Below are 24,222 nucleotides of genomic sequence, written 5' to 3' on the forward strand. Positions count from 1 at the left end.
TGTAAAAAGATCTCCATCAAGTATCATTTGCTATTGCACACTAATAAAGTACAGTCACAGTGCTATGCAAGCTTTTTGGTATCAGTCAACACTAGTAAATCATTTATATTCTCTTCTCCCTTTTGCTTTCCTCAGAACTAAATACAGAAAAAAACAGACTGATAATTATGAAATGATTACCTTTCACCAGAGCTGGGCAGTTCCCATTTAAAATACTCCTGTTCTAAAATTCTATAAATAAAATGTACCAAGGGAACACTGCAAAAGTTAAGGTATTAATGAAAATAAGCGACTGAGGAAATCCACAGTTTTGCTTGCATCATATCAACTGACAAAAAAAGTACAGTTTTGTACCTACCATAAATGTAGATGTCCGATAGACATGCAACTGCAGTCATAACATGTGGGTTGTCCTGCCTCAGGCAGCCCTCGGTCGGCCGGATTCCAAAGTCTGGGTCCGACGTCGGCTGATGTCGCATTTCTCTCCGACGTCAGAGTGGCTGGAGTACATAAGCATCAGCCGACGCCATTTTCTTCAGTGTTTCTTGCCCCAGATGCCAGGTGCCCTCCAAGGAAGGCTGTAATCAAATTGGAAGACAAAAACAGGATTCCAAACAAATACATGAGCAATAAAACAAATACACCATAACAGATATCCCCAGCTAAGAGTAAGAGGGATAGGAGTGGACCCTAGGCATAGAGGGGTATGGAGGGAGGGAAAACCCGACTGCAGTTGCATGTCTATCGGACATCTACATTTATGGTAGGTACAAAACTGTACTATGTCCTTCAAGAATGCAACTGCAGTCATAACATGTGGGTAGAATACCATAGCTTAGCTGGGGGAGGAGGTATGCTCTAGGAAAGAGATGGTGTGGCAATCAAACCCTGCAGGACTGCCGAAGCAAAGCCTGCTCTGGATCTGGAATATAGAGGGAGATTGTAGTGTTTGGAGAATGTATGCACGGAGCTCCATGTAGCAGCTTCTAGAATTTCCTCGGTAGGCACCCCTCTTAAAAATGCTGTAGAGGTGGCTGTAGCTCTGGTGGAATGTGGTCTGACATAGGCTGGAACAGTCTTTCCATGAAAGGAATAACAGAATCTGATGCAATGTCCAATCCATTTAGAAATAGTCTGTTTTGAAATTGCTTTTCCTTGGACCGCATTGGCGTAAGCTACAAAAAGCTGATCAGACTTCCTACTGGCCTTGGTTTTGTCCAGGTAGTATCGAAGTTGTCTATGAATGTCCAAGGTATGCAAAAGTCTTTCCCCCTTATTCTCAGGATTGGGGAAGAAAGCAGGCAGATGAATGGCTTGATTTAGAGAAACCCTAGATACCACCTTTGGCATAAAAGTAGGGTTGGTCCTTAATGAAACCCTGTCCCTGTGGAAAATAATAAAGGGTGGTATTGCCATTAGGGCCTGTAGCTCCGAAACCATTCTTGCTGAGGTAATTGCCAACAGGAAAGCTGTCTTCCATGAGAGAAATTGCAAGTCAACTGAAGCTGCTGGCTCAAAAGGAGGTAGAGTCAGTTTTTCTAAGACAAAATTGAGGTCCCAGGCTGGCACTGGGGCCTTTCTTGGTGGCTTAATGTTCTTGATTCCCCTGAGGAATTGTCTTAGTAAGGGGTGAGAGAAAACAGGAGGATCAGTGTTGTATCTAGCTGAAACAGCAGATGCATGTATCTTTATTGAAGAATATGAGAGGCCGCTCTGTAACATATCTGCCAAATATTCCAAGATAAGTGGGATGTTCAGTAATGATGCATCATGTCCCTTGCTGGTATTCCAATTGCTGAATCTTTTCCACTTTGCTAAGTAAACCTTTCTGGTGGATGGTCTTCGAGTCTCTGTTAGTATCCGCTGAACTTCCTTGGAGAGATAAGCTGAAGTTATTTATGGGATCTCCCAGGCTGTTAGCTGCAGTGTCTGAAGGTTTGGATGCAGTGTTTCGAAATTGTGTTGAGTCAAAAGTAGAGGCCACTGAGGGAGGGCCCACCTCCTGGTGTGACATATGCTCCGTAGTAGTGGGTACCAGTGTTGTCTTGGCCAATCCAGAGCTATTATGATTCCCTTGGGCTTCTCTGCTTTGATCTTTAGTAATACTGAGGTCATCAGTGGCAGAGGTGGGAATGCATAGATTGCTAGGGAGTTCCAGTTGAATGAAAGGGCATCTATTTTCCAAGCCTTTGGATGGTATGTCATTGTGCAAAATTTTGGTAGAAGATGGTTGAGGTGAGAGGCAAATAGGTCCACTTCTGGCTTGCCCCATGTCGAAGTGAGTTGTCTGAAAGCCTTCGGATGTAACCTCCACTCGTGTGGATCTGTGAAATTCCTGCTTAGGCTGTCCGCCAACACATTGTCTTTTCCTGGAACAAACTGGGATTGTAACTGGATGTTTAGACACAGTGATTTCTCCCAAAGCTGCATTGTCAGTCTGCAAAGGGGGTAAGAGTGGGTGCCCCTGCTTGTTTATGTACCACATCACAGTGGTGTTGTCTGTCCGTATCATTAAATGGCCTTGCTGGAGTTGGTGTTGAAAAGCCTCGATGGCATGCATTACTGCCAGCATTTCCTTTTGGTTTATATGCAGATGTGTTTCCTTTGGAGACCATTGTCCTTGTATACACCTGCCTTCCATGTGCGCCCCCCCATCCAAGGTCTGAGGCGTCTGTAGTCATGGTCTGTGTTATCTGTGGTTTTTTTGAATGACATACCTGTGTTTTCCTGGCTCACCGAGGCCCACCATAGGAATTCCTTTTGTAGGCATGGAATGAGTGGTATGATTGTCTCCAAGTTGTTGTTGTGTTGAGACCAAATGCTTTTTAGGTACCATTGAAGCTTTCTCATGTGTAGTTTTGCTAATGGAACCAGTAGAATGCAGGATGCCATGTAACCCAGGGCCTGTAGGAATCTCCTTGCAGTCATCTGGGTGAGTTTTGCTAAACCCTTGAAGTATTGAGTTAACTTTTCTTGCTTGTCTTCTGTCAGGTAAGCCATCTGAGAGGCTGTGTCTAGTTTGGCTCCTAAGAAGATTATTTGCTGGGATGGCTGCAGTCTTGACTTTTGGAAGTTGACTGTGTATCCCAGAGCTTGAAGTAATCGTATGACATAATCCAGGTTTTTTGTCAACATCAATTTGTCGTCCGCTTGTATGAGGCAGTCGTCCAGGTACGGGTAAATTTGTATACCCTGGAGCCTGCAATGAGCAATTACTAAAGCCAGGCATTTTGTAAATACTCTGGGTGCAGTAGATAAGCCAAATGGCAATGCTGAGAATTGATAATGCTCTGGCCCTGCAAGAAATCTGAGGTATCTTCTGCAGCTGTGTCTGATAGGGACATGCAGGTATGCCTCCTTGAGGTCCAGAGTAATCAGCCACGACTCCTTGCCCAGCATGGGAAGGAGTTGCTGTAGAGTCAGCATTTTGAACTTTGGTACTATGAGAAAGGTGTTTAATGCGGACAAGTTCAGTATTGGTCTCCATTGAGATTCTTTTCTTAGAACAAGGAACAGTCTTGAGTAAAACCCCTGTTCTTGTTGTGGAACTCTTTCTATTGCTTTCATTCGAGTCAGCAGAGTGATTTGCTTGATAGCCTCTGCCCTTTGATGTTGTGGTAGGTTTGGCATGCCTTGTTTTCTTGGTAAGGTATGAAAATGAAACCTGTACCCTCGGTCTATAATGTCCAAAATCCATTTGTCCTTTGTCAGTCTGTGCCAGTTTTCTGCAAACAGAGACAATTTCCCTTAAGGAGCTTCTAGTTGTTCCCTGGTAGGCGGTAGTAGAGGAAAGTCATTGAGTTTGTGGTTGTTGGGCAGGTGAAACCCCTCGTCACTTCTTTGGTTTCCTGGCTGCCATTGTCGTCCCCTGTAAGGGCCTCTGTATTGGCCTCTTCCTCGGCCACGTCTGTTCTTACCCCTTTGAAACGTTTCTGGATTAGGAAAGGACCAGTTTTTTGAAGGCCAATTCCTACTGAATCTGGGGGGTTGAACCTGGAGGAAATCTTTCACAGTCTGAACTGATTTTGCTTTTCTTGATGGTCTTTAACACATCCTTAGCATTTGCACCAAAAAGCTTGTTCTTTTCCAAAGGTGCATCCAGAAGTTTTGCTTTTACATGATCTGGTAGAGGTTGATCTTTTAACCAAGCATGTCTAAGCATCACTGCCCCTGCATAGCTGCCCTACATGAAGCTTCCAGTGCATCATATCCACACTGCAGGAAGTGATTGCTTACTTGCTGAGTGTTATGTACAGCTTCCTGCAAAGTCTTCCTGTCTAAAAGATCAGGAGAAGCTAATGTTTTTTGTAAATCTTCTAAGAGATAATCCTGATATTGGAACATATGAAAAAGGCAATTTAAAGCTCTCATAGATAAGGTAGTGGAAGTGTAAACCTTTTTACCCCATCTCTCTAATGACCTTGCTTCCCTGTTGGAGAGCAAAGGATTTTTTGAGGTGGAGGCTGAAACTCCTTTAGGCCCCTGTGAAATAGTTTCCAAATCAGCAGTATGGGCCCTGAATAAATGGGAATGAGTTTCTGGGACCCTGTAATACCTGTATGGCTTGGCTGGAGGAAGAGAATCAGGGGTAGCACTAGAGTCAGAATACAAATCATCCAGAACATCAAGTACAGGAGGAATAGCTAAGGGCCTGTGCTGAGGCTTCTTAAGGAAAGTCCTAAGGCGTTTCCTAGAATCAGAATATTCCTGACCCTGCCACTTGAAATGTTCCCTCATGGTGTGCAGAACTTCCCCAAAAGAAATATCCTCAGGAGGGGAGGCCGAAGGTATGGAATCTTCTGCATCCGAGTCCTCATAGGTCTGGAAGAGCTCTTCCTGGCTATCAGAGTGGACAGAGCCCTCAGAGTCTTCATCTGTAGGAGTAGGGTCAGAGGGTTCAACCCGGGGCCTTTTCTCAGGAGGAGGCTGGGATGCTCTCTCAGGATGGGCCTGTGAACCTCTAATCATGGAAATTAAATCAGCAGCCATGGACATAATTTGTGTCTCCGGAGTCGGCTGAGGTAAGGATTTGGTAGTAATATGCTTTGTTTTGCTGGCTGCCTTAGCCCTAGTGTTGGCCTTAATAGACATGGCCATAGGAGGCCTGGCAGCTCCACATGCAGGAGTGACCTTGTCTACAGCAATGGTCTCGGGCATTTCCTCGGTTTTGGTATCCGGAGGAAAGTCTATAACTGGCGTCGGAGTAATGTCTGGAATCGGAGTCGCCGGTAATGCGGTGTCTTCGGTTCGGAGCAGTGGAGAGACCGTCTCAGAGGGAACCGGAGCACTCGCGCTGGGTTTTGGCGTGGAGTCGGTGGTAGACGCGGGCCGAGGATGTCGGTCCCGGTCTTTTCGCTTTTTGGGAGTTTGCGATGTCGGAAGATCTGACGGCATGGTGTAAGCAAATTTATCGCCGAAAAAATCTTCAGCGAACTCCGCCCAGCGCCTGAGAGTGCGCTTGTTGAAGCGAGCACAGGCTACACAGGCCGAGACGTCGTGGTCTGGGCCCAGGCAAGGGAGGCAGTAAGAGTGGAAATCCTTATGAGGTATTTGTTTACCACAAAAAAGACAATTGTTAACTTTTTCAGTAATTTCTGACATCGGCTGAGGCAAGAAAAGGTCCCCAATGGGGTACTTAGCTTTTTTGATGACTTCGGTATCGTAGAATACAGGAGCTGACTGACCAGCACCTGCGAACTGCTTCTGCTTTGGGCACCGCGCGGCAAGAAAGACTGAAGAAAATGGCGTCGGCTGATGCTTATGTACTCCAGCCGCTCTGACGTCGGAGAGAAATGCGACATCAGCCGACGTCGGACCCAGACTTTGGAATCCGGCCGACCGAGGGCTGCCTGAGGCAGGACAACCCACATGTTATGACTGCAGTTGCATTCTTGAAGGACATCTTTTTCAACAACCACCAAAGAAGCAACTGTAAACAAAAAGTACAGTTGTGTACCTACCATTAATGTAGATGTTAGAGTGTATTCACTGTTGCAGTCATTACTCTTGGGCTATCCTGCTGGCAGGCTACCCTCAGTCGGCCAGAATTCCAAAGTCTAGGTCTGGCGTCGGTTGCTGTCGCCTCTTCCCTGACATCAGTGCGTCAGGGGTATAAAAGATGCAGCAGACGCCATTTTCTTCAGTTTTTCTTGCTCCATGTCAGGTGCCCCCAAATTGGTAGACTGAAAAAATATATGCCAATAAATATGCATGCACAAAAATAACATTTCCTTCATCTACAAGCAAATACACCCAATAGGTTGTATAGGATAGAGAAGTACACAAGTCCCAGCAAAGAAAAGGGGATGGTGGGTGGGTAACCTGGACTGCAACAGTGAATACATTCGAACATCTACATTTATGGTAGGTACACAGCTGTACTATGTTCATCGTGTTTCACTGTTGCAGTCATTACTCTTGGGTTGAATCCCAAAGCTGAGGATGGGTGGCTGGGCAAAATAGGATTAGGAGAGGCTATGAGGCCCTGCAGAACTGCAGTGGCAAAGCCTGCCCTGGACTTAAAGTAAAGAGGTAAGTGGTAGTGTTTTGTGAAAGTGTGCACTGAACTCCAAGTTGCAGCCTCTAAGATATCTTTGGTTGGTACTCCTCTGAGGAAGGCTGTTGAAGTGGCTGCTGCTCTGGTGAAATGAGGCCTAATGCTCTTAGGCACTGATTTGCCATGCTGAAAGCATCAGAAATGGATGCAGTGGCCTATCCATCTAGAAATGGTCTGTTTTGAGATGGCCTTTCCTTGTGATCCTGCAGCATATGACACTAAAATTTGCTCAGTCTTTCTGAAAGCTTTAGTTCTGTCCAACTGCCTGCGAATGTCCAAAGAATGCAGAATTTTCTCACCCTTGTTCTGTGGATTTGGATAAAAGTTAGGCAAGTGAATGGTTTTGGTCGAGGGCCACACTGGACACCACCTTAGGTATAAATGTTGGATTTGTCCTCAGAGAAACCCTGTCTGGACGAAAAATGATAAAAGGTTCCAAATCATGAGTGCTTGTAACTCCGAGACTCATCTTGCAGAGGTTATTGCTAGGAGCAGAGCTGTTTTCCAGGATAAAAATTTTATATCCGCTGTTGATGCTGGCTCGAAAGGAGGCAGTGTGAGTTTTTCCAAAACAAAATTGAGGTCCCAGGCCAGAACTGGTGCTCTCCTTGGAGGCCTAATGTTTTTGGCACCTCTGAAGTACTGCCTTATTAAAGGATGAGAAAAGTTAGGTGGTTCCGTATTGTAATGGGCTGAAATGGCAGAGGCATGAATCTTAATTGATTCAAAAGAAAGGCCTTTGTTCAGCATCTCAGTTAGGTATTGTAAAATCTAAGGGATATTTGGTACACACGTGTCAATGCCTTGTTCCTGGTTCCAAGCACAGAATCTCTTCCATTTTTCTGCATAAGATTTTCTGGTACTGGGACTCCTGGCCTCCAAGATAACATCCATAACAGCTTTTGAAAGAGGAGTGTTCTGAATAGCTACATTATGTGCCATGCTGCCAGATTTAACATCCTGAGTTGGTTGTGCAGAATCCGATTGTTTTGTTGGGTCAGCAAGTGAGAAGTTTGAGGCAATATCCACGCTGGACCTTGAGACAAGCTCCTTAGGATTGGGTACCAGTGCTGGCGTGGCCAGTCTGGTGCAATCAGTATCATTTTTGGCTTCTCTTGTCTGACCTTTAGGAGTACCCTAGGAAGGAGAGGCAGTGGGGAAAGGCATATACTGTTACTTTCCATGCTTGCTTGTGATAAATACTTGTGCAAAATCTCTGCAATTGGCAGTTTTGAAGGGAGGCAAATGGATCTATGTCTGGGCATCCCCATTTCCTTGTTATCATGCTGAAGACTTTTGGATCCAGTTTCCATTTGTGGGGATCCATGAGGTTTCTGCTTAATTCTTCTGCCAGAGTGTTTGTTTTTCCTGGCAGGAATTGTGTTTGCAGGTGAACTTGAAAGGTCAATGCTGTGCCCCATAAGGTCATTGCTTGTCTGCAGAGGGGGTAGGAATGTGTACCTCCCTGCTTGTTTATGTACCACATGACCGTAGTATTGTCTGTCTTTATCAGTAGCTGTCCTGGATGAAGCAGGTCCTTGAAAGCTGTCAGGGCATTTTGAACAGCTAGCATCTCTTTTTGATTGATGTAAAGATGCATCTGGTTTGCAGGCCATGTGCCCTGAATACATTTTCCTGCCATATGGGCCCCCCAGGCATAATCTGATGCATCCGTTGTCAGTGTCTGTCTGGCTGTGGGTAAACTGAATGGCAGACCCTTGTTGTGGTGACAGGCCTCTGCCCACCATCGAAACTCCTGTTGCAGGCAGGGAATGAGTGCAATTACTGTCTCCAGGCTGTGGCAATGCTGAGTCCAAACACTTTTTTGATACCATTGTAGTTTCCTCATATGCAGTCTGGCATATGGAATTAGTAGAATGCAGGATGCCATGAAACCCAAGGCCTGCAGGATTTTCCTTGCAGATAAGTGGGTTTTTGTTGCCAATTTCTTGAAGTAAGAAGCCAGTTGCTTTTCTTTGTCTGGCGTGAAATAAGCCATCTAGGCAGTTGTATTTAAGCTTGCACCCAGGAATATTATCTCTTGAGAGGGCACTAGTTTTGATTTCTTTTCGTTTACTGTGTACGCTAGGCCAATTAGTAATCTTTTTACAAATGCCAGATGCTGTAGAAGAATGTCTTTGTTCTCTGCTTAAATTAGGCAGCCGTCCAAGTAGGGCTATATTTGAATTCCTCTTTGTCTGCAAAATGCAATTACTGGTGCCAGGCATTTTGTGAAGACCCTGGGCGCAGTAGATAAGCCAAAGGGCAGTGCAGAGAATTGGTAATGCATTGAGCCAGCTATGAATCTGAGATATCTTCTGCAAGATTGTCTGATTGGGGCATGCAGGTTATGCCTCTTTTACGTCCAAAGTTACAAGCCAAGCCTTCTTGCCCAGCATGGGCTGTAGCTGCTGTAGAGTCAACATCTTGTATTTTGGAACTTCCAGAAATGTATTTAGTATAGACAGGTCCAGTACTAGTCTCCAGGTTTTGTCCCTTCTGGGCACTAGGAAAAGTCTGGAGTAAAATCCTTGCCCCTACTCTTGTTGTGGTATTTGTTGAATGGCCCTCATGCCCATGAGGGCTGTAATTTGTTTTTGTGCCTCTGCCCATTGATTGTGTGGCAGGTCTGGCATACCTTTTGACCTTGGTAGGGAGTGAAAATGGAACCTGTAGCCTTGGGACACTATGTTCAGGACCCATTTGTCTTGGGTAATCATTTGCCAATATGATGAAAAAAGTGCTAGTTTTCCCCCTCAGGGGGCTGCCAAACGAAAAGTGCTTGGATATGGCAGAGGAAAGTCATTGGGACCGTTTCCTGTAAGGTTGTGATTTGTTTTCTCCACTTTTGGAGGTAGGAGCACCCCATTGTTTAGGTCTGTATGAGCCTTGGGGCTGAGATCTGTCTCTAGGATGCCTGTATCTGCCTCTTTGTGCTCTGTGACACTGGAAAGTATGAATTTTTAGAAGGCCAGTTCCTGCTAAACCTGGGTGGCTGCACCTGTAAGAAATCCTTGACTGTCTGCATTGATTTTGCTTTGTCCTCCATTTTTTTAAACACCTCTTATGCTTTAGTACCAAACAAAGTATCATGCTGTAATGGATCATCTAATAATTTTGCTTTAACATGATCAGGCAGGTTCTGTTCCTTTAACCAAGCATGCCTTCTAATAACAGAACCTCAACAGTGGCCCTACAAGCAGCCTCCAGTGAATCATAACCACATTGCAAAGTGTGCTTTCCAACTTGTTCAGCTGCATGCAATAAATCCTGCATTTCCTTGTTCTCTGAACATTCAGTATTTGTCAACAATTTCTGTTTAAGTAGTGTCATTAAATATTGCTGATATTTAAGCATGTGAAACTGACAATTTAAAGCCCTTACACAGCCAAGGTAGCAGAAGTGTAAATGTTTTTCCCCCATCTGTCTAGAGACCTAGAATCCCTATCAGAGGGGACAGGGTTTTTTGCAGTGGAAGCTTTAATCCCTTTGGGACCCTGAGATATAGTTTCTGGGTCAGCGGTGGGGTTTTTATATAGGAATTTATGAGAATCCGGGACCCTGTAGTACCTGTCTGGCTTAGCAGGTGCAGGGGGTAAAGAGTCAGGAGTCAGGGGACAGGCCGGACTCCGAAAATACATCTGCAATGTCTAGAACAGGTGGAATAGCAAGGGGTCTGTGCTGAGGAAGTAGCAGAAAGTCTCGGAGTCTTTTCTTAGATTCAGAATAATCCTGGCTCTCCCAGTGGAAATGCTCAGTCATGGTATGCAGGGTTTCCCCAAAAGAATAATCCTCAGGAGGAGAGGCTGAAGGAATGGATTCTTCAGCATCAGAATCCTCATAGGGAAGCATGGAATAATCCTGTTCAGAAGAGGAATCAGAGGAAATAGAAACCTGATCAGAAGAACCATACTCTGTCTCTTGCCTAGGCCCCTTATCAGGAGGGGGATGGGAACCCCTGATCAAAGTAATTAGGTCTTCGGCCATTTTGAGCATCTGTTTTTTTAGGCATGAAGTTTGAGTAGGCGAATGCTGTACTTGTTTCTTTGTCTTTAGAGCTGCTTTAGTCTTTGAAGCTGTAGATTCCTTAATATATAGTTGTGTAGGTCTGAAAACACCCTCAAAAGCCGATGCCTGCTCAGCGGCTCTGGACCCATCTGAGGGGATGATTTCCGAGTGTCCAACACCTTGAGTATCCAGAGGCCCAGTCGGCTCCACGTGGGAGTCGGAAGCGGCCTGTGGCTATGAGGTAGCGGGCGCCAGGGGCTGTGAAAGCGCCTCACTGAGAACCGGTGAACCGGCGACTGTCTAGCGGAGGCCTCGTCGTCGGTTTTGGACCTCTGACGCCTATCCTTTTCCTTGTCCTTGCGTTCTTTGTAAACTCCGGTCGTCGGCTGTTCCAACGGCATTATATAATTAAATCTTCGGCCAAAGTAATGAAATGCAAAATCGAACCGACGCTTAATAGTGCGTTGGTTAAATCTAGCACAAATAGACAGCTAGCAACGTTATGATCAGTGCCTAGGCAAGGAATACAGTAAGAGTGAAAATTCTTATGAGGTATTTCCTTCCCACAAGAAATACAATTGTTAACTTTTTCTAACATCGGTCTAGAGCAAGAAAAAAGTAAAGAAGACTGCGGTTCTGAAATTCAGATTTGAAAATCTCAGTCGACCGGCACTTGCGAACTGCTTTTGCTTCGGGCACCGCGCGGCAAGAAAGACTGAAGAAAATGGCGTTGGCTGAATCTTTTATACCCCTGGCGCACTGACGTCAGGGAAGAGGAGACAGCAACAGACGCCGGACCTAGACTTTGGAATTCTGGCCAACTGAGGGTAGCCTGCCAGCAGGATAACCCAAGAGTAATGACTGCAACAGTGAAACACAAACATCCGGAAACACTACTGTGTACGCTAATTAATCTGTACACATAAGGACAGTCTGATAAACACAGAAGCAATAATGACTTGATGTGCTTTAGTTATTTTTCTTTTAAGTTTTAATTATTTAGGAGCCTAGGTAAAGATTTTCCCTAAGATCAAAGGCAAAGGGTCAAGCTTGTGATGTATGATATTATTCATCTAGCATCCAAAGTATAACTGTTGAACAGGCTTGATGGCTTGGAAGCATCTCAGGTTGGAGGTTGAATTATCTATAAGGATGTGGTTAGGTGGTTAGATAAAGGTACTGACCAATCAGAAGTTAATATAGGAATCCATTCTATAAACACACACACAGATCAGTACACTTTTTAAGCTTATATCAACAGAAAAAAAAACATACAAGTGAGTGGTTAGACTGCTATAGAACAGCTTCTTGAAATTTGCTAAATGTTAAATGGCAAAAAAAAAAAAAATTCTGACTACATTTCCATAGCTGTACTCCACTAACTATCTTAGAAATGGAAGAATAATGAAACCAAAAGAGTCACATTAATTTCAACAGAACACATATATTCACACAAGTCAAACAGTTTTGTAAAACAATGCTCAGAATCTGTTTTTATTTTCTAGTTGTTAGAGCAGCTCAGTACAATGATTATTAGGTCTCTCTTTTGGATGATTCCTAGACTTTAACCAGTCTTCCTCGGTATAAACACACTAATAAATATAGCCTAATTACATACTCAGTCTGTCTAATGACTTGACACATACATGCAAAAATGCTAGTTTCACTGATGAACCTTGCTGTAGTCCAGTGACTTATCTTACTTGGCAGTTTCCCCTTAACTACTACCTTCTGCAATCCATCAACAGAAAGCTTCCAACCTATCTCTTCATTTTGTGCGTCACATCCATAGCCTTAGTTTTCCAGACACTGTTTTTGTAAGGCATGACATTCTTAAACACCATACTGAAATCAAATCACATCTGTTAGACAGGTTCCTATTAGATGTCCGACAGCTTAGGTTGTCAAGTGCCTAATTACTGACACCTAAGCATCGAAACTTAAAAATTGCGAATGGCTACATATGCAAATTCTTTCCTCGGGAAAGAATTTGCTTGGCCTTTATCGGGAATTTGCCCTTTCCCCAATGTAGAGCGGTCTTGGAGTTGGCATATTTAGTTAGGGGGTGTGTGGGCAGCATAGCCCCCCATCATGTTTGGGTTCAAAAGTTCATTTTAATTCACAATGGCCTAGCAGATTCTTTCCCAAGGAAAATGTCCGTTTGCGATTTTAAGGTTTCGACGGTTAGGTGTCGATGTTTACACATTCGACAACCTAAACTTTTGATGAACTAATACAGATGCTGTCAGACATACTGTAACCCAAACACAAAACTGGCAAATGGACAGTGACAAATTTAACTGTAAAACATCTAGTTAAGAACTGATACTGTATCAAAATGTAATACTTTAATTATTTCTGCTAATTATTCAGCTTCATAGGTTTGTTATACATGTATTACTAGCTTCTAGAATTTTTAGTGAAATTCAGTATTTCTACCACCCCACACACCATTTTATTCATCACCGTGTGGGATGATGCACAGCTGACACGGAGTTCTTTTTGCAGAAGGCCATAATGAGTGTTATTCCATCCACTAAGGTGCAGTGACATCAAACATGAGCACATTAGTTAGGGAGGAGCTACTTCTGCTACATATCAATACAAAGAATGGTCAGAGCATCAATCAGACCAAACAAATCTAGCAAAAACAGCAGCTTGATTGAAAAACAAACAAAAAAAAAACTTGCTGCATTCTACACAAAGATAAATTGTCAGTCTAGTATTCAGATGTCACAGCCAATCACTCACAGTGACAGTGCAGCTCCTTCTGTCATTTATCCCACCAGTAACTCTTGAGACACTGGCAAGCATGCAGTGTTAGTTGTGGGCTATTCTGGCTGGAACAAAATCTGCTTACACTGCACAAACATTTCTGCTTATTTCATAAACAAACTTTTATTTTCAGAAGGTATTAGCTGGTATCGTTTGTACAGTACTCTCTGTACAAGTGCTTGTTATACTGGCAAAATAATTTAAGTGTAGAAAACCAGGCATTAAGAGAGAAGTTGACATTTATGCTAAGAGAGTTTCACTTTAGTGCCAATTATTGCATTTGCATGTACCTGACCAAAGAAAGGTGGTCACTTTTCAATAATTAAATATATCTTTCCTGCTAATTTTTTTTATCACGAAACCAGAGAAACACAACAGAAAACTGAAAAACTAAAAAGGGCAAACCACTGTACCAACTGGAAAAATAATAAAAAACACAAGAGTCAAATTAGCGCTTTCATTCCTTTTACTTCCAGAACTTCATCAGACATAAAATATTCCATTTTTTATAGAGGATTTATTTTGTATTTGGAAAAGTAGTTAAAAAGATTTTTTAAGTTTTGTTGAGCAAATGAACAGTAGTGTTAGGTGGTTAAAATCTGAGATTGGTGATGCAGGCACTACAGTTAATTTTTTGGACATCGAATTAAACTGTGATTTCACTAATAGGCGATTCATGAGTAATATTTTCAGAAAGACATCCTTTAGCAACAATTACGTGCACTTCACAAGTTCCTATCCAACTTTTATGAAGTTTAAAATCTTCAAGGGCCAAGTCATCAGACTGAGTTACATTGTTAGTAGTGATGAAATCTTTCTTAGGTTAACACTCTGGTTGATAATGTTCAGCCAAAGAGGTTACCCAGCAGTTAAACTTAGAGAAAATGCTCATGAAGTTATAGGCCAAAGAGATTCTAGATTTCCCCCTATCCTTAGATCAGGGTTCATTCCTAAAGTCACAAGAGAAGTGGACACTAACAACATTAATAAACATCTAGCATTTCCCATCCCTATGAGTTTGGAAGGAGAAAAACTGAAAAGAATTATTCATAACAACTGGAAGGTCATTTTAGGTAATAAAGATTTAAGTGATGTAGTAGGCTTAAGGCCAACTTTTATTTATAAAAGGACTTTCAATCTGAAATTTTTGTTAGCATAACAAAACTGGAGTTAACACTACTGGTATTAGACAACTAGGCACCTTTCCTTGTGAGGGGTGTAGGTTTTGTAGATTTATTTATCCAGAAAATACTTTTTTCTTTTAACATTGTGATTTTTTGTTTGAACCCAGGGGCAGATATAATTGTAAAAGCACAGGTTTGGTTTAACTTGCCCTTTGTGGTACATCTTATAACGTCTATTTACATAAAACTACTAGGGCTTTAGGGCGTCGTATGGGCGAACACCTTAGGGCTGTTAAAAACAAAGCTTTTAATAACACTTTAGCAAGACATAGTGCAAACTGCGAGCGTTTTCACAAGTTTTATTTCCTAGTTTTACAACATGTCAACACAAATGGTTTTATGGATCAGTTTAATAATTTTTAGAAATTGTAGGACTTAAATGGCAGATTCTTTTATAGGCTGATGTTCACCAGGTATAAATGAGTCCATTTTTATCAAGAGTTTATTAAAACATAAGTGTATTTGAGCACTAAGTGGATTTAACTATAGCTACTGTATAACTTGTGATTTGTATAGCAGTGTCGCTTTTAATCTGGACTCTTATTTAACTGAATGATGATGTCACTGATTAAGTATTTAAAGTGTGATCTTGGAATGGTATTTTATTTCGGATGAAGTTCTGGAAGTAAAAGGAATGAAAGCTCTAATTTGACTACTGTGTTTTTTTTTATTTTTCCAGTTGGCACAGTGGTTTGCCCTTTTTAGTTTTACATTTTTTATGTTGTCTGTTTCCTTTCTATCAGGTACAATGAACAACTGCAGTATTTGCCCTGTCTACAAGTGACTTTTGGGTGAATAAGTTTTGTATTAATTATGGCCAAAATTTAACATTAATTTGAAAGGTGTCATACACAATGTCTCATGTAGATGTTGTGGGTGATGGTCCCACAGACTGTGAGCAAGTGCTGGCATACAAGCTTATCAGTGAGTTGTTCCCATGATGCAATGTACTGGATGCAAGGGAACATATGAACAAAGGACCAATACTAGGCAAGTGATCAAAGGGACCATAAGAGCCCAAGCCATATATACCTTTAAGTAGACACACTTAAAAGTTCTTGCCACCCTTAATGATAATTTAATGTTGCCCATCTCATAAATTATGCAGGGCAATGCAAGATAACCCTTTATGGCTGTCCATCCAATCTTCAAGACTAGCCTTAAAGGCAAACAAGGTAATATTCTGCTTGATGTTTTGTGGTAACCTGCTCCACACGCTGGGAATACACTGAGTTAGGATTCCTTTCAGCAAGGTTTGTCTGCAAGTTTAAAGTCAGTTCCCTATTACATGTCTTTATAGAGCCACTGGTTTGTGAAAAAAATGGGAGGTAAAAAAGTATTGGGTCTTTCAAAGCTAAAACAATAAGATACAGATTACCTCGGAGCAGCCAGTAGCCTACAGACTTATGAGGAGAGCTATGCAAATGTATCAAGATAGTTGAAGGATTTAAGGGCTTTAACTGTTTTGGTTAAAAAATCACTGTAGCTTTTTCAAGTGAGTGATCTGTTTGGATTTGTACATAAAGGAGATGTATTCAATGATGGGTCACATAAGAAAATTTTTGTGATGAGGTGACTTTTTGTACCTTGAAGACATTTCCCTAGAAAATCTGGGCCAGATACAATGGAAATATGATGATCAAATAGAGAGAGAGAGAGCAAGCACGCACGTGTAAGAGAGTTGTCCACAAAAGTATCTGGGTCTTTTACGACCATATCAGTTTTAACAGGAATACCATTTATAGATGGGAACAGATATTTAATGCCAGTTTTCTGTATTTTTTTACATTTAACTTGAGACAGGTTTCAGTACACCAAGTCTGTGCATATTCCTGATCTTGCTGGAGCATTTTACTATTAGTTGATGAGTGGATTACAGTCCCCACCATGTAGTCATCAACAAACTCAGTCGACCACACTTCAGGGATATTGGCTTGGATATCTGCAAAATAAATGTCCAGCAGAAGAGGGCCTAGAACTTGTATATGTTGTACCCCACTAGAGCTTTCCCCTAAACTTTTGTGTAAACATGGAACACAGTGGCATATGAAGACTTTCAAATTGTCTTATATTTATGAAGCTCTTATGCAAATGAAGCATAGCTAAGCTGAGCTCTGAAGTGCATCTTATTGCCTATGTTAATTGCAGTCACTGACATAGCTGCCTTAATACTGCTCTAAATAAGCTGCGCTGTGTTCATGCACATGCATAAGTGACATGCGAACCTCAGCCTAAATATTACAAGTGGACCGGTCATTAATCTATGCATTCTTATACCTTTCTGCAACAAGACACTGCCCACACTGGGTGTAAGGGGCTATACAGAATGATGTTACATTGTAGTGGGCATGGGTCACACCCTAGTAGTTGCAGTTTCATAATTCTACATTTTACTGTGAACCTGGACATAGGACAAATTTAATCTGAAATCCATGACACAAGTTGGTCTGTTAGAGACCAAAGTTATACTCTATCTGCTTCTGGAGTTGTATTTAAGGAAACTGGATGAGGTTGTTTCAGATAGTACATAAAAAAAGATGAATATTTGGCAGGAGCTGGGGGATCACCTCCTCCTGGTGATAGTGATCCCCTATTGAGGAGAGCAATGTAAAGTAACAATGATATGTGTGTGTGTGTGTGTGTGTGTGTGTGTGTGTGTGTGTGTGTGTGTGTGTGTGTATATATATATATATATATATAGATATATATATATATATATATACACACACACACACACACACACTTCTATAGCCATGTGTATGTAAATATGTTTCCCTATGGAGATCTATTATACCCTGTTAATTTGTGACAGTTTGGAGTACGTAGTAAAATTATATAATACTAGCTGTACCCGGCCACGCGTTGCTGTGGCTCAGTCTGGTTAAATGGAAAAGAAAGAAAAGAGAAAGCGCACGTTTCTAATATGTTTAATTTCACAATGCTTGTGGGTATACAATATTTTTTGTTGTTCCATTGTCTGTGCAGATATAGAGATAGTCTGGTTTGCCGACTCTAGAACACGCAACATATAACTGTCCATGTGAGAAGCAATCTGTGTGTAGATCTAAACCGCACAATTCTAAAGATTGGCCCTGAGCTTTGTTGATGGTGATTGCAAACGCCAATCAAATTGGGAATTGCAATCTCTTAAATTGAAATGGCATATCCGTTGGAATCATAGGAATGCGAGGAATGAGGACATCTTCACCTTTGAAAGGTCCTGTTCAAGATTGTTGCTTCTGTGACGCTGCTCATTAATTTTTTTACTGCAAGCCACATGCCGTTGCAAAGCTTTGGCTGGTTGATATTTCTCAACATAATTGGCAAGCCGATTTTCAATTGCAGTATGTGCGGTGGCATCCCTGGCAGATTGAGTGAATTCAGAAATTCTGTTGGATAATTAACCGCTTCATCTGCTTCGACAACAGTTTCGACTGACTTGTTATGTGACTGCCTCGCTTTGAATGTTAGACTGAATATTGTTAAGTTCGTAGATGTCTTTGTTCTTGGCCACAAGAATAGCTCGTTCAGTCAGCCATTCATGATTCTTATAATTGGTTTGAATATTGGGAAATACTTTTTCAACCAATTCTTCTTTTGATGTCAATAAATTGCAGAAGTTATGAGGCAATGAAATTTGTCCTGAGGTCAGATCAACCGGCACCTTTCCGTTCCCAATTTCCAGCAATTGATGTGAGAATATCTCAGCTGATCGATAGTTTTGCAGCTGGACATGCATATTTGTAGTTAATTTTAACGTCTTTACGTGTCGCCACAAAGTAGAGTATTTCAGGCAAGCATTTATTTCATCCACTGGTGTCGATCGAGGAAGTACAGGTAATGTTTGCCTGAAATCTCCTGCAAGCAATATTAATGCGTTCCCAAATGGTCTGATGTTTCCATGCAAATCTTGCAATGATCGATTAAGAGCCTCGAGCGATTTTTTTGTGCACCATTGTGCATTCACCCAAACAATAAGTTTGCATTTCTGCAATACTTTTCCCATGCCGGATGCTTTGGAAATGTTGCACATGGGAGTTTCAATGAAGTTCAATGGCAATTTCAAAGCGGAATGAGCAGTTCTTCCACCTGGTAGCAATGTCGCTGCTATTCCGGACGATGCAAGAGCTAAGGCTATGCCATTTTGGGATCAAATTGCTGCCAGAATCAATGTAATTAGGAACATTTTACCAGTTACTCCTGGCGCATCTAAGAAGATTTCTCCAACCCCATTATTGACAGTTTGCATTATTTGATCGTAAATGCCTTTTTGCTCAAGCATTAACTTAGGAATATTTGATTGCACATATGACAAAAGATCACCCGTGCTGTAATTTTGTTCACAACGCAATTCTACATCGAACGAAGCAGCAGCAGATAGATTCGGTGATGGCATTCCCAATTGATTGAGAACTTTGTTCGCGATTTCTAAGCACAAATCTTCAATCATTATCAACGCTTCATTGTAGATTTCTGCTGTGAAATCCATGTTCATATTTGAATTTTCCTTGTGTATTCGACGGAAAATATCTTCAGCCATGTGCGATTTATATTTCTCCCATAACTCTGTTGGAGATGGAGAGCAGGTGGTCAAAATGACTGCAAACAATGCATGAATTTGATTTGGATGTGACGTATTGCATGCGTCATTAATGCATACATCCCAGTGTCGGTCGTTCTCCAATAAATTCAGAGCTTGACATGCACTGCGGAAAGTGGCATGTGTAATGCCGTTGACAATTCTCAATTGCTGGAAAGACGTTGGAACGGGCACATTTACCAACAGCATGCAAAGAAAGAAGCATTCATCTTGATTGGGATGCACAGTGTACAGTCTGCCTATCGTAGTTTCTTTGAATATGCCAGGTTGTCCGTCGACTCGCTCTCCTCATTTGCGTCGTCCAAATGATTTTCTACTCGCATTCCATGTGTAATACGTAGGCACTTCCGAATACAGCAGTGTTTTTGCAAATGCGTCATTTTGACATAACGTGAAGAAAGCAGTTAACATTGTAGTTGGTGGATTCAGGACTATTTGTTGCACATTTGCAGTTGTGAAATAAACGCGTTGTCCATTTTCTAGATGTACTGCTAAGTTAACAACAGCTGGACTTCGTTCATGTATGGGAAATGAAAGAATTCGCCATACAGCTTCATTGCTGCTTATGTATCTTCCAACCTGATGCTGTGCGATTTCATCGATATGTATGACCGCATTCCTATCACTTCTTTCTGGCTGCATGCCCAAAACTGCCATGTCGCTGCCTTTATTCACATACTTACAAATGTATTTCATCGGTTTAACGGAGTTACAGTATTCCACGTTTATGTGCGCTTTGTATGTTTTTGATAGCAAAGGCGAATATGGAACAACCCACCAGTTATCTACTTCGATGTCACCGTTTCGCATTTGTATGGTTGCTAATTTACCCCCATCTTCTGCTGATCTTCTTCTGTATAAAAGATATTCATTGTTTCCTGTAACTGTGTTGGATACTAATGCTCGAGGATATCGCTTAGAGCATTTTCCGTCTATCATGCATGGTGAATTTGGATTCAGTGTACCATAAGGTCCATGTGTCATATTTTTCGTCACAACTTCATGCAAATCCTTATCGACGTCGGCATCGGGTATTTCAGCGCATATTACATCGTTGATTTCATTTGAAGTGATTTTGTTATAGAGCCAGATTAGTATATGTGCGTGTGGCAATCCTCTCTTTTGCCATTCCACTGAGTACACCCAGCAGCGCACAGAGCCAAACACCATGTTTTACCATGAACTCCATCAGCGATTTCAGCTTCTGTCTGAAAACACGTGCTGTGATGTCATGCCTATCCACCGGCGATTGCCCAGGAAGTAAGAGCTGTTGTATATCGTCCCAAGCTGGATTGCATGTGAATGTAATGAATAGTTCTGGACGCCCGTAGTGACGAACATACGCAATTGCATCTTGAGCGTACTCATGCATACGACGTGGACTGCCTGTAGATGAAGATGGCAAAATCGTTAGTCTTCCAATGTTAGTTGTATTACCATCATTTACAACTGTATCTTGCAAATGAACGTATTCTTCAGAGCAAAGCTTGGTCTGATTCAAACAGGTGAATATCAAATGTTCCGTTTCGATTTTTGCATACATATCTACGATGTATTGGTGAAACAACTGACGGCATTTCAAAATGTGACTGTCTTCATTCTCTTGAATCATTAATCGGTATGAATAATAGTTCATTGCGCTGCATTTCATATTTGTTTCTTCGCCACTGACTGGATTTATCATCTTAACATTGAAGTGATATCCATCGGCACCATCCCAAAAAATTATTGGATATTGCAGGGCATCGTAGCATCGATGAGTTTCTGCAACTGTTGTCAATTGATCATTTCTCCGATGAAGAACGATATCTCTAGTTTGGAATTGATCTCAGACTATAACAATTGCCACTTCGTCTATAGTTGGAGCATTGAATCTTCGCACATGTTCTCCAGCAGGCATTTTGTCAGCATGAATAACAATCTTGTGTGTATCAGATGGCATCATGTCAATTGCTGTTTTGAACAAACGCACTAAATTGTTTTTTTCATGAAGAAGCTCTTGCAGTTGGGAAATGATGGACCTTTGTATGCCGGTAGAAATTCCGCAGCGTGCATTCAATTCATCATTGCCATCACCGATGAAATACATTTGTAGGAATTTATGTTGACCATCTGGGAACGGAGGCAGGGAGCCTGCTTTATGATAAATTTGTCCTTTCACTTTGAAAGTTGGCATGAATTGAGCTGTTAAGATTTCTGCACCGAACGACGTCATTTGGAAGCATGAGTTGTATTTCCTGATGTTAGATAGGAAATGCTTTGATTCGGCAGTATATCCGGCAAGCAAAGTTTTTAATGGCTCTGGCGGTTCTCCAAGTTGAGGCAGTTTAATTTTTCCGGCGGCGCAACACATTCCTTTCATTTCTCCATTAAATTTCAGAGCCTTGCAAATAAGGACACACTTCAGTCATAGTGCCGATGAGAACATGCCGGCTCAGACTATAATCATCAGCTGGGTTGTACCGGAATGCAAGGCGATTGTAATCGCATGATTGCTGAGCACGGAGTCGTGTTTGACGCTGATCTGCTATTTCTCGTTGACGTCTTTCAGCCACACTCAGCCTGTTGTGTTCATTCTGTTGAGAATGAAGCAGATCTGAAGCTGCAGAACACGATCGCCGTGCTCGCAACTGTGCATCTTGAAGTCTGGCTGCACGTCGCTCTGCTGCTTCCTCGGCATGTATATGATCCATTCTTTGTCTGTTTCGCTCGTTCTTCCTCAGTTTGATTTGCAATTACTCGTCGCACTGCTTCCGCACCGCGAGTATGACGACCTAAGTTTGATCTTCTGCGAGGCATTATTTGGATGAACTAAAGCAGATCGATTGCACTGAAAAAGAAGAAAGTTATAATAAAAACATATAAAATTGCATATTTGTATACAAATATATAGAATCCATAGTAGGTATATAAAAATACGCGCGTATTCGAATGCAACATGTGACATCTATATAATAGTAGGTATATAAAAACATGCGCGTATTCGAATGCAACACTGTGTGAAAATTTCAAAGCAATCTGTGAAGAACTTTCGGAGATTTCAGATTTTGAACAAACGAACATTTACATTTTTATTTACATAGATTGTGCCACATCCTGATTCAGAGTCATTTGCATTGTACACAAGTGTAGAAGCGTTGGCATACCACACACATATTTGAATTACTAGCTGAGTAACATTTAATTGACTGTACTTTGTTATACACCGAAATTCAACACAATTGCTTTAGGCTGTTGATTCTATTACTTGTGATGCAATTAATATTCTCATAACTCACTTTATCAGTTGAAATTAGTAGTCAGAATTGTATTTTAAAATGGATTATTTTCATGTTGCACTGCCTACATACAGTGCAACACCTTCCTGTGAGGGATGTGAAATGCTACTGATAATAGAGTGTACATTTCCAGAATTCTTTTCATGTTCAACAAATGCTACAATAAGATACACCACACCCAACACAGGGAAAGGAAGTTAATGGACTGCACAGTGTTCATCAGCTTTGCATTAATGCAAACTGTACTGCTTTAGGTCTTGATTAATGACAATGGGTAAGATGGCAAGAGTCAAGAGGTTAAACTGATTCTTCCAGTAGAACAGGGGAGACCGGGATTACCCAATGTCAAGGGATATTTCATACCAATTTCTTTATGTCCTACTTTGTGTACATTTAAAAAATAGGCTGCATTTCATAACAAAATAGTAGAGTACATGAAATACATAATAAAAGTTTTTTGGGAGGTACTAGCATACATTAAGCTGCATTAATAAACCTAATAGAAATATGAAACATTGCAATCCTTTATGGCACATTGAACAAATATTCAGGATCAGTAACCAACTCGCTTTTTTTTATTCTACACTCCTTCGTGTGCTGCAGAGATAAAACGGGGCCTGGTTTCAGAAGAAAGTTGACCACCTGGTCTCATGACATCAGTAAGCATGGGACTACTCAAAAAAGGAAATAGTGCCAATGTATACAATATAAAAATAAAATTATTATGCAATTGATTTCAACTTGTCAGGCTATCATTACCCATACCAAGTGGTCAGTACATATATTCATTGCAATTTATGTGATTTGATTTTAATAAATCAGAGAAGTAAAGAGAAATTGATGTCAGTAAGTTTTCTGAAAGCAGACCTGACCTTCATGCATTACTCAACAGTATTTACTGTTACACTATTTAACTGCAGTTGGTTTGCAGCATTTCACTGCGGAAAATACAGTTAGTCGGTCATAAAGTAAATGCAATAATACCAAGGAAAACAGACGAACTTCAACCAATACTTATCAGTATTTAGTCACTCCATTAGTAAGTGCAAGATTTATAACTGATTACTGAAAGTTTCATACTTAGGAATCAAATTTTGAGTCTTTGAATTAAAGGCATTTGCTGCTTAACACTTGTAAGTTCTTTTGTTGGCAATTTCTTTTTCTCTATTTCTCTCCCTTTTTTTCTTTTTTAGGTTCTTTTTTCTACATATCCAAAAAAAAAAAAAAAAATTCCATGGACAACTGGCCTACAAACCTCTCAGTTGCAGATACATTCAACACCTCCTACTTCACATCAACGGACTGCTTCAGAGAGCATTAGAGTTCAGTGACTCCATCCTGTGTGCAGGGTGGCAAGTCACGAACATGGGCCTCCGCATCTGGTTGAGGCTGCAATTAAGAGGGCAGTGGAAAAGCACTGGGACCAATACGAAGCTCACCTACAGTGGGTACAAGACTCAATATCCAAGTTATTTCCAACCACTGAGACACAGTAGGCCTTAACTATCACACCAACAGGGTCAGCCTGTGCAGGTCCATCAGGGCAGAGAAACATTTGTGGACCTGTGGGTCAGGGGGATACTGAACTCTCAGCCATACTAATCCTTAGGGGTATGTGTGTCATCAGTATGATTTTTCCCCTCCTCCTCCTGCTGTCAACCCGCCACATTGTTCCTCTCTGTTATGTCTGTATTTTGTCCTTAAAATTCTTTCACCCTTGCATAATCCTCACTTTTACACAACCTGCCCTTCTTTCTTCCCCAACATCTCTTATAAATCATAATGGTAAAATAGGAATGTATCACCACGAAAAGCATAGTA

The 24,222-nt window shown here is 41.5% G+C and overlaps 1 protein-coding gene across 1 annotated transcript in view; it reads right to left on the reverse strand.

Moving 5' to 3' along the window:
* The window catches only part of DPYD (dihydropyrimidine dehydrogenase), a 4,342,678-nt gene that overhangs the window by 3,690,703 nt on the left and 627,753 nt on the right, over positions 1–24,222 (reverse strand). The gene's annotated exons all lie outside the window — the stretch shown is intronic.

This window comes from Protopterus annectens, chromosome 10.part0, assembly GCF_019279795.1.
Source record: "Protopterus annectens isolate FY-2018-M chromosome 10.part0, PAN1.0, whole genome shotgun sequence".
In the NCBI taxonomy this organism is placed as follows: domain Eukaryota; kingdom Metazoa; phylum Chordata; order Ceratodontiformes; family Protopteridae; genus Protopterus; species Protopterus annectens.